Source organism: Protopterus annectens, chromosome 2.part0 (genome assembly GCF_019279795.1).
Source record: "Protopterus annectens isolate FY-2018-M chromosome 2.part0, PAN1.0, whole genome shotgun sequence".
In the NCBI taxonomy this organism is placed as follows: domain Eukaryota; kingdom Metazoa; phylum Chordata; order Ceratodontiformes; family Protopteridae; genus Protopterus; species Protopterus annectens.
Genome location: NC_056728.1, coordinates 1,728,917,708 through 1,728,929,868, shown reverse-complemented (window position 1 = coordinate 1,728,929,868; position 12,161 = coordinate 1,728,917,708).

Genomic DNA, 12,161 nt, shown 5'->3' with positions numbered 1-12,161 from the left:
GTTTAGGTATGTTTGTATAAGACAATGATGCGATTTATAAGTTTGGCGAGCTGCAAATCTGGCTACCTTGTTGTAGGTAGACTCTAATAACATTAGTAGTGTGTAGTTAAGATTAATACAAATTTGGCAACTATATAGAAGGCTAGGTAGGAGGTATGTATGAGAAAGGGTTATTTTTGCTTTGTTAGACACTTTTTTTTTTGATAAAGAAGTCTTAATGAAAGCTGAGAAATTTCTGTGTGACATTTGTGTGCCCCTATACGAAAAGGACATTGACATGAAAGTATTGACAAGAAATTATTGAGGGCTCAGTGTCTGTTATTCTAAAAGTGTATTAATTATGTTTTAAGCACTTGGGCTTCAGGCCAGTTATTTTACATTAAAAGGGTTTGTGGTCTGCACTCTTGTGGGAGGAGAGGCTGGACTCTGCCCTTCTAGCTGGAAATTTCTGGTTAAAGGCTTATAGTGCCTGCATATTTAAATTGCTTCTTACTGAAATTGGTACACCTTGTTTGCTGTAGCATAGACTAGATCTAGGCCTGCTGAATCTAGCTTTGTTTGTATAACTTGAGCACTAATCCAGGCATTCTTTAAAGTATTCAGTTGTATTTATTACTGTTTGGTAGTAACTTGATTAAAGTGTAGCTATCATTCTAAGTCTTTTGGATTAAGCACTTGGGCTTCAGACCAGTTGTTTTACATTAGGAAGGTTTGTGGCCTGCACTGTGGTGGCAGGACAGGTAGCTTACATCCTTCTAAGTTGGGAACTGCTGATTGAGGGCTCAGTGTCTGTTATTCTAAAAGTGTATTAATTCTGGTTTAAGCACTTGGGCTTCAGGCCAGTTGTTTTACATTAAGAAGGTTTGTGGTCTGCACTGTAGTGGCAGAACAGGTAGCTTATATCCTTCTAAGTTGGGAACTGCTGATTGAGGGCTCAGTGTTTGTTATTCTAAAAGTGTATTAATTCTGTTTTAAGCACTTCGGCTTCAGGCCAGTTATTTTACATTAAAAGGGTTCGTGGTCTGCACTCTTGTGGGAGGAGAGGCTGGACTCTGCCCTTCTGAGCTGGGAATTTCTGGTTAAAGGCTTATAGTGCCTGCATATTTGAACTGCTTCTTACTGAAATTGGTACACCTTGTTTGCTGTAGCATAGACTAGATCCAGGCCTGCTGAATCTAGCTTTGTTTGTATAACTTGAGCAGTAATCCAGGCATTCTTTAAAGTATACAATTGTATCTATTACTGCTTGGTAGTAACTTGATTAAAGTGTAGCTATTGTTCTAAGTCTTTTGTATTAAGCACTTGGGCTTCAGACCAGTTGTTTTGCATTAGGAAGGTTTGTGGCCTGCACTGTGGTGGCAGGACAGGTAGCTTACATCCTTCTAAGTTGTGAACTGCTGATTGAGGGCTCAGTGTCTGTTATTCTAAAAGTGTATTAGTTCTGGTTTAAGCACTTGGGCTTCAAGCCAGTTATTTTACATTAAGAAGGTTTGTGGTCTGCACTCTTGTGGGAGGAGAGGCTGGACTCTGCCCTTCTGAGCTGGGAATTTCTGGTTAAAGGCTTATAGCGCCTGCATATTTGAACTGTTTCTTACTGAAATTGGTACACCTTGTTTGCTGTAGCATAGACTAGATCCAGGCCTGCTGAATCTAGCTTTATTTGTATGCTTGTTGTTTGTTTGGTTGTTATGTCCCTGAAACGCTAATTCCACCTAAAACGCGGCTTTTCAGCGCTTCTGTGGATCCCTATTGATATCTGCATTGCTTACTGTACTTATTTCCTTGTTTCACTTGAAAGAAAGTTACTGTTTGTCGTTTTTGCATTTAAGTTACCTGTAACACATTGCATTTAAGTTACCTGGCACTTACTCACTAAAGCAATTATATAAGTCAGCACTAAAATATTAAAAGCACTATACCCTCACAAACTCCCCTTGAGTACCTCATTCCCCATTGGCCCTTTTTTTCAATTATAAAGGAATTCCCAATACTATTCTAGCATGTCCAAAGGTCAGTTGTCAATCTCCTCTCCGGTCCAGCTGGTGAATCTGGGAATCTTGAGGCAATGTTACAACTGCCTCATGTACACAGACAACCCTCTCCTCCTCCCAACAAATTCCAACACATGTGAGAGATGCAACCATATAGCCATACTGGAGGCTAAGCTCTCTCAACTCAGTACTGGAGAAACCAGTCAAGAGGAGAAGGAAACCACACTCACTACAATTCCAGTCTCACATAGACCTACCATGACAGCAAACCAAACACATAAACACACAAAAACATACTCAGAGGCTCTAAATAAAAATCTGCCTAAGCAGCAGAGACCTCCAAAGCAGACACCCAAGCAACCGCTACCCCAAAACAAAACACATGCAACACATAGCTCACAAAGCCAGTGTGCTGAACAGTCACAGCCCTTAAGGCTAAACAACACACCTGATACACTTGTAATAGGTGACTCTATCATCAGGCACACTGACGTCCCACTCACCAGGCTAAACAAGGAGAAGGTCACGGTGAGCTGCCTGTCGGGCGCTAGTATCCACCACATAACACAAGCACTCAGGTCACTCCAAGGCAAGTACAAATATGACTCAGTCATTGTCCATGCTGGTGTGAATGACCTGAGACATACCTCCCTGGACTACATGAAAAGAGACATAGAGGAGCTCTCTGAGCATGTAGCCCAGGCCGGTATGACCCTGACCTTGAGTAGCATCTTACCCTCACCAAGAATAATGCCACAATATGAAGACAAGATGATCAATTTCAACTATTGGCTTAAGTATTGGTGTCATTCAAAGGGGGTCCAATGCCTGTCAGCCTGGGATGACATGCTCGACAAGCCACAATGCTTTGCCTGTCACCCCTGGGCTTTCGGATATTGGCAAAGGCTCTTGCTACCCCCATAGTGCCTTTTTTAGGCAAGGCTCAAAAGACAAACCCACCTCCATAGGTATCACAAGGGATAAGAAACTAAGAGTAATGCTACTCAATGCCAGAAGTCTAAACCTCAAGATGCACGCACTCGAAACTCTCGTTAGCATGGAGAACATCGATATCTGTGCAGTAACAGAAATCTGGTTCAAGGCTCCCGAGAGCACCCCAGCACTACCAGGTTATTCCTCATACCATGCTTTTCAGCCCCAAAACTTGGACCGAACCACAAAAGGAGGGGGGGTATCAATATTTGTCAAAGATACCCACACCTCCAGGTTGGTGGCACAGCAAGAAGCATCAGAGACTATCCATGTGCAACTAACAGTGGGTAAAACTGCCTTCCAGTTTATAGCCTGCTACAGACTACCCTCCCAAACCCAGGAACCCCACTCAGCCTTCCTGAGAACACTGGAAAATATGAAGATCTCTCCAAACACCATTATATTGGGTGACTTCAACTACCCAAACATAGACTGGGAGCATTACTCTAGCTCCAACACCCTAGCCCAAAGGTTCCTAGAATTTATAAACTCAAATGCTATGGAACAACTTGTTACCACTCCCACAAGAGGGGAAAACATACCGGACCTGATCATCACCAACATGGGGACTCTATGCTCCAGACCAGAAGTGTATCCCTCACTGGTAAGATCAGACCATAAACTAATCTCACTGGATATTCACATCCCGACTCCACCCCCTGCCCTGAAAACCACAGTGAAAAACTTCTCTAAAGCAAATTTCACACTCCTCAAAACCGAGGTGGAATCCTTCAAAGCCCCCGGGCCTGTGGAAAATACGGCCCAAGCCACAGAATCCTTTATAAAAGCATTCTATGAACACCTTCAGGAATGCATGGATCATGCAATCCCAAATAAAACCAAGACCCAATCCTCCAAAGGCAGACATCCTTTCTGGTGGACCCCAGCCATAAACAAACTATACAATAGAAGGATGAAGCTACTACATGATAGAGCAAAATCGCAAAAAGGGAAGGCATCTCTGATCAGTATTAGCAAAAAACTACGGCCACTCATAAAATTGTCTAAGGCCAGCTTCGAGAGAAAAATTGCACAGGACACTAAGGATAATCACAAGGCTTTCTTTAGTTATGTTAGGAACCTGGGTGGGAATTCCCAGATATGCTCAGAATTAGTCCACAATGACAAAAAATACACCGAACCCACAGACATTGCCAACATCCTAGCTGAAATGTTCAGCGCAAACTCCCCCCCCACCAAAAGGGCAAATATCTATCCCAGCAGAGTGCTGCCCCCCTGACATCTCAGATGCTCAGGTAAGAGCTGCCCTCTCCAAAGCAAAAAACACAGCATCAATGGGACCAGACGGTGTCCCGGGCTGCGTCCTACATGAACTCCAAAAAGAGCTAAACCCAAACATAAAACTACTGTTCAGTCTCAGCCTTACTACAGGATATGTACCCAAAGAGTGGCATACAGCAACAGTGGTCCCTCTCCACAAAGGTGGTGCCTCAATGGATCCTGGAAACTATCACCCCATAAGCCTGACTAGCTTGGTCTGCAAAGCTATGGAAAGGATCATCATGGACCTCATAAATAAAGATATTGGGGACCTACAGACACTGGATCCTACCCAGTTCAGCTTTGTTAAGGGCAGATCCTGCCTCTTAAACCTGGTTGATCTCTTTGAAACAGTCACCAAGGCCATTGATGAGGGGAAGGTGGTCCACACAGCCTACCTGGACCTCGTAAAAGCCTTCGATACAATACCCCACTCGGGCATTATAGATAAGCTCCCCAGCTTAAATATAGACCCCTATGTCACTAGATGGGTTGCAAACTGGCTCAAGGACAGAACCCACATGGTTAGAATTGCTGGATCCATGTCAGACTCCAAACCAGTTACAAGTGGCATCCCACAAGGCTCAGTCCTGGGACCTCTCTTGTTCGGTATATATTTCTCGGAGGTACAGGCCAACATGGAAGGACTGTGGCTGACCAAGTTCGCAGATGACTGCAAACTGGGCGCCATAATCGACTCTCCAGCTGACACAAGCAACCTCCAAAAGGGCCTCATAGAAACAGACAACTGGTGCCAGAGCCATGGCCTCAAGCTAAACACCAAAAAGTGTATAGTCATCCCCTTTGGCAAGTGCCCACAAATTGCCACATAGGTGGTAATCCATTAAGTACAGAAGAAGTAATTAGGAACCTGGGGGCCCAAGTTGATAGCAATCTCTCATTTGACAACCATGTGGCCAAAGTGGTTAGAAAAACATTTTATATAGCCCACCTAATCATGAAGGGATTTACATCTAGATCAGGGGAGGTCATCATGCCTCTTTACACATCCCCCATCAGGCCCATAATTGAGTACAATGCCCCTTTTGGGATGTACCTTACCAGACACCTGCAGCAACTGGAAAGACCCCAAAAGTACCTCACCAAGAGGATCAAAGGGCTCAAACAGATGCCATATGCTGTCCGGTTAAAGAAACTCCAGCTCTACTCAGTGGCATGCCGCCTGCTCAGAGGCGATCTGTGCCTGACGTATAAAGCCATGTCCAACCTGGAATTAATGGACATGCTGCACCTCAGAAAATCCAAATCCCATCGAGCTACGTGCTCGAGACTTGAACCTCAGCACTGAAATAAATAGGACATGCTGGAGGGACAGATTCATAACCCAGAGGCTCCCTTCACTCTAGAATAAAATCCCAGTCAAGGTTAGGCAGAGTCCCTCATTGACTCTCTTCAAGAGGAATCTTGATGAGTGGATGGGAGATCGTAGGTTTACCCCGGGTATCACTTCTGTGTCACTGTTAGACAGAGGCACAGTATACTAACCTCGAAAAAGGGCATAGCAAAACTAATTTAAAATGGGTGGCGAAAGCCAAACACACTCTGGCTAGGCTTATAAATGCCCTAGGGCAGATAGCCTAGTATGAACCTATGAACCTATGAACCTATGTGGTTTTATTCAGGCATACAGTCTTTGTGAGATAGGATTGGTCTTCTGTTGACTTACAAATGTTTGCATGGGTATGCAAACAGTGATGTTGGGAATGGATGTCTGCTGTGTTCATAAACATGACAACACTGATATTTTAGATTAAAATTGATTCCTTCCTGCCACAGAGATATAGGTGACAGATAATGAAAATAATCTCAAAGTATATTTCTACTGAAAGGAAATAGTTCAAGATTGACATTATTTTATAACTGCAGAAGTGCATAAGCCATCACATTTATCTCCCATGATATAATGTTGTCATTTGTCATGCCAAATACCAGCAAATATCAGCAAAGATAGTGTTCCAGATAGATTCCAAACTTTTTTAATGCTTTTGCAGCTTCTGTTGTGTCTTCCAATATCACTCTGTTAAAAGAAGGACGTTCATGTAGATATTAATCAATCTATTTTATTTAATTTATTTATCTGTTAGATTCTAGTAAACATGTAAACACAGAAATACAGATACTTGTATGATACAAATATGTGTATCCATGCACAAACCCACACGGACACACACACACACACACACACACACACACACACACACACACACACACACACACACACACACACACACACAAACACGCACACGCACACACACACACACACACACACACACACACACACACACACACACAAACACGCACACACACACACACACACACACACACACACACACACACACACACACACACACACCCACAAAACATTTCATAACCAGTGACCTGGGAACAGCAATGTAAAGCTGGCATAATGCAGTGGCCACGGTTCCCCTCAGCAGAACACCATATATATTAATTATGGTGTGTGCCTAAGAGAGGTCATAGCAGCACAGATACTGAATCATTGTAAAACTGACAGCGCAGCCACATATGTTTTGGCCTATCAACCTTGGCCAGAAGGTATACAAGACATTTTAATTCTATTAAATTGCATTTTATTTTTTTATGTGTATGTGCTTGTTTGTATGGGCAGTGTATTGTTTACCTATGCTTAGCTTTGCGTGCATATACATCAGACAATTTTACACACAAGAGAAAGCATCAGAGACACTTCGTACATGGATTTTTTAGGTGACCAGTTTGGTATTTGATATACAGTGTATGAATTGATGTTTAGTTGAACAAATTTGTTAACAGTATCTGCACAAGGAATATCATCAAAGGATTTGGCCAACTCAATGTATGCAATGTACACAGCATTATTATTATCCAGTGCTTCAATGACCTTTTAAAAGTTAACAACAGTGAGGTGGCAGGATCTGCCTTTAACAAAACAAAGTTGATTTTGATCCAGGGCTAGGAGGTTTTCAATATCAGAATGTCTGTAATATGAGGTCATACATTTCATTGATCTTCAAATAAGCATGGTGTGACTTTTTTCATGCAGTTCCCAGGATCAGTGGTTGAGCAACCTTTATATATAGGCATTAAGATGGCTGTTTTTCAGACATTGTATATGTACCCTGTGGGCAGACATACATTATAGAGATTAAGAAGAGGGCTAGATAGATCATGATTGCCACTAATAATTAGGTAGCACAGAATATTATCAGGACCACTGACATGGTGTTCTTACCATTTCAGAGAGCCATAAGGACTTGTTAAATACTGATGATCATAGTGCAAAGTTAGCACTGGATTTCTACAGCTGAGTATTAATTATATCGCGAGGATCAAAACTGATCATACTGTTCTGTGTGTCTTTCAAGCACTGCTGGTGCTGCTTCTTAATATTTTGGTATAGTTAACAAGAATTTATAGTTAATTTTGGTACAGGTGGCTTATTTTGTGTTTGTTTTCAGTTTAAAATCTCCTAATGGCACCTCTTATTTTTTGTTAACCTGGTTCATTTTTGCCCTTAGATGTACATAAGTTGACTTTTCTCTTATTGTCCAATTTTAGACATGAGTATTCAACCGCAAGGATTTGTTCTTAAATGCTCCCATATATGTGGAGGGTGACACAGTAGCATAGCCTTCTGTGTAGAGTCTGCATGTCCTCCATGTGTTCATGAGTTTTTTTTTTTTTTTTTTTCAGGTGCTATGGGTTCCTCTCACATTTCAAAGACAAACAGTAAGTGAATTGGGCATACTCAATTGACCATTGGGGTGAGTGTACATACATGCATGTGGTATGGAAGAACAACTTCTGCAGAGCTGGTGGTCCAAACATTAGCTCTAGTTGATTGTCACTGCTGATGTGACAGCCCAACCCCATGTGTAAAAATGGGAAAAATGAGTTCTGGATGGTTGGTTGGATTTAGAGCAGCTAGAAACTGACTTGTCAATTCAATATTTAAATGTGACTAGAAATAAGACAGACAAGACGCTGCATTATCATTTGGGACTGGTGTTAAAAGATTAAATCTAAATTCACTTTAAATACTGAAAATTTTTACAAGGTTTGCTTTACAGAAATTCCTGAAAATGGAGGTATTAGATGGAAATTATTATCAGATTTATAAATAAAGCAGGTTACAGATTTATAGTCAGATTTAACAAGAGAATATGTGGCAGGAGTGGGGAATGAATGGTTTATGACTGTGAGGACAACATCAAGGATATGAAGACCCAAGGTCAAAAGTTTATTATTCATTCAAGGGAACTAGGAAGCATTGAGTAAGGGTTGCCAGTGGTGTTTGAGAGTACCTGCCATTTTACTGATTGTTAATTAAAATTACCAAAAAAATGAAAGTGTTTGAATTTATGGAAATTTTGACTAAGTTACAAAGACAGTTGTCATGATCATAAGCTGATATGAAATGCGACATATAGCTTGATAATTATAATTAACATTGTTTAGTTTAAATTTTACTTAGAATAAACACAGGGTCATGAAGAATTTGTCGAGATAACACAGTTTCTATCAAATACTGTTACTTCCCACACAGCTGTCAGTGGCTTTGAATGTATGAAGATGTTAAAACCTAAGCATACATAGAGTGCTTTCTACACTGAAGCCACATCTTAGCAATTATACATACATGAGTATGAAATTGTATTTTTCTTATCCATTTTGTTGCAGCACATTTTCACTTTATTTGTCCTGATGTCTTTTCGTTTGCTTCACTTTTTATCCACACACAGTCCTTTTCAGTCAAGTCTGCTTCTTTTATTAGCCTTCTCTTTTTTTATCACTTCTTATCCGGCAAAAATCTCTTCTGAATTACTGAATCAAAAAACTCACAAAATCCCTAGTCTTTAACTCTGCTCTTTATCTGAGTAGCATAAACATCTATAGCCAGAGAAGGAATGCACTCCCTTGTAAAGGGCAAAATAGTGAATGAGTGGCAAATTCTGTCCAAGTCCATTGTAGTTCATGAACTTTTATCCAACTGCAGCTAGTTCGGCTGTCTAATATTCAAGAAAAGTAAGGCTTAAAAGCCTTTAAAACATATTCCCAGAAATGTGCAGAAAACGTAGCAAGCTGTCGTTTTCTAACTTCTTGAGTAGTAATCTCACAGTGAGGAAAAAAACAAAATGCTGGACCAGAAACTTAATCTTCTGCTTAATATCTGTGCATTAAAATAAATGCTGATGGTTGAAGTTGAAGACTTTTTTATTTAAAATTATGCCTATTTACTTCGAAACACACAGACTTCAGAAAACAAACACAGTTCTTTACTTCTGCAGATACATTTCTTCATTTATTGTAAATATTTAATTTGTGGAAAAATGCAGTTTTTCTTGGTGACCAAAATAAGACAAAGGCTCTAGGTGTCATCTAACCTCTATGAGGTATACATTCACAGTCAGCAACCTAAAGAATGTTAACAGAATTAAAACAGTGCTGTACATATTATATGGAAAGGATAATAAACATGATTAGGAAAGACAAGAAAGCAACTTTTAGAGGTAGATAATCTACTGGTACCTGGCTGAACTGTTTTGCAAATATCACTTTCATGGCTGCAGTAAAGGTCACAGCAGGTTGACTAATGCAGCTTTCTCTACTGAAGGATTAAAACATCATGTTGATCTTTCTAGCATGGAAAGTCTTTAAATGTCAATGCAATGACAACTTGTCAGTGGTCATTAAATGTCAACATAATGACAACTTGTCAGCGGTCATTAAATGTCAACGCAATGACAACTTGTCAGTGGTCATTAAATGTCAACATGATAACTTGTCAGTGGTCATCTTGCACATGTGGTTAGCACCTATAAGGTCTGAACTACAGCAACAGACACTCTAGGTTGTAGATACAGGACAGTGCTTGGATGTGCAGAGCACAACCTGCTGTGATACTGTGTAGCTGTGTTTGTACAGCGAGCACCAACAATAAATATGAGTAAAATCAATTAAATAAAAAAAATAGAACAAAAAACAAGTTGTAAAAACATAAGTAAAATTGTAGTATCAAACATCAGTATTAATTTTTTTTACGAAAAGGCACATTGGAGCTCCTTAATGTGGGCACAGAGATACAACTCTAAAAGCTTTTTGAGAGAGTGAATTCTAAAAGACAGACAAATGAAAAAAAGAATGCACGTCTAATGTTTCCAGACTCATTCTGGAGGTTACAATCAGACCCTCATCAGTGAAGTATGGTGAGCAAATGTTTAAGTGGGGTCTTAATTGCTGTGTAATGTATGCATTGTGTGAGTAGGGGTGATCTGAGAAGATATGATTACTATATTGAGAAGTGACAAAGATACTTAAAACCAGCACAGACTCCTGAGCACAGGCAAGACATGGCCATAATATGTCCCTGTCAGCAGTGTGACTGTGTAGTTTTGTGCACACTGCAGTTAAGCTAGAATAGCATCACAAATCTTTAAATGCAAGCAATAAAGAAGCAAAGGAGGAAAAAGTGCTAATATTATTATTGGCTGGAATTAATAAATTATAAGCTTGTCATTATTCTGATGAAGTTACGGATGAAAACATACTGTGTATTAATGTTTCAGCATTAATTTCGAGTGCTTGCTGTGTCTAAATAAAACTCTGTTTGGATAAAACGGCTATCCAGGTGCTTACTTTTTGTTTTAAGTAATAAAGTTGCCTAAGTGTAATGAGACAAGAATATGTACTATTGCATTAAATAACCCAGTATTATATTTCAGAAGTATTAACAGGGTTTTGAACCATAGCTGAAACCTGGTCATTAAATATCAGTTTAGCATTGAAAATGATGTCTATGTCATGGTCTTTGCTAACAAACTCCAGTGTTTTCTATCTATAGAATGTGGGTGGTATATCTATCTAACTATACACATATATATATATATATATATATATATATATATATATATATATATATATATATATGTGTGTGTGTGTGTGTGTGTGTGTGTGTATATATATATATATATATATATATATATATATATATATGAAACTCTACTTGATAAAACTGCCTTTGTTTTACACAGATCTATGGAACAAACAAGTGTGTTACTAACACCTGTTGTGGTTAATTACTGTATTCTTTGTCGTTTGGTTTTATTTTATTTCATATCATGTTTTAATTTAGTTTTTTCTATGTGGAAATTGTTATCCTGATTACCTGAGAAAGGCATGTCTCCCACTAATTTATTTATTTAACATTTGTTAACCAGGTAAGTGGACTAATACAAGGATCCTTTGAAGTCATGTTGTGGGCTAAGCAGGCTGTAATGCCCCCTCTCTGGCCCAGTAATAAAGGAACCTTAGTCCTCACCACTGGCAACAGTGGGGAATGTACATTGGGAAGATGACAGGTACATACACAGTATTTCCAGATGCAGTTCTCTGCATCAAGTGCAATTTCCCTTAAGAGCACACAGAGACTACAGTCAGTCTGGGGCTGGTTTCTCCTTCTTTCTCGAGATGCCAAATAAGACTCCCCACTGGCACAGCTATAGAGTTGACATTTCAGCTGAGTGGTCAAGGCAAGACCTCCAGCATTCTCTCTGTCCAACCAGTGTTTCATGTCCCTTCCCAAGTAGCTGATGCATGCACTCCTGGAGATTTGTTTTACACACACACACACACACACACACACACACACACACACACACACACACACCTGGGAAAGGCTGGCATAAGCAGACTATAAGGTAGTAATTACTGCCACAAGCCAACTCTTTATCAGCTACTGTAAGGCCCTTAATAAAGGGTTCCACTCTTACTGTGTAATGTTACTATCAATACAGATGGTAGTTTGATCAATATGAAGGCAATTAGGAGTGGCCTACACAGTGTCACCAAATAAATATACAAGTACTTCAGACTTTA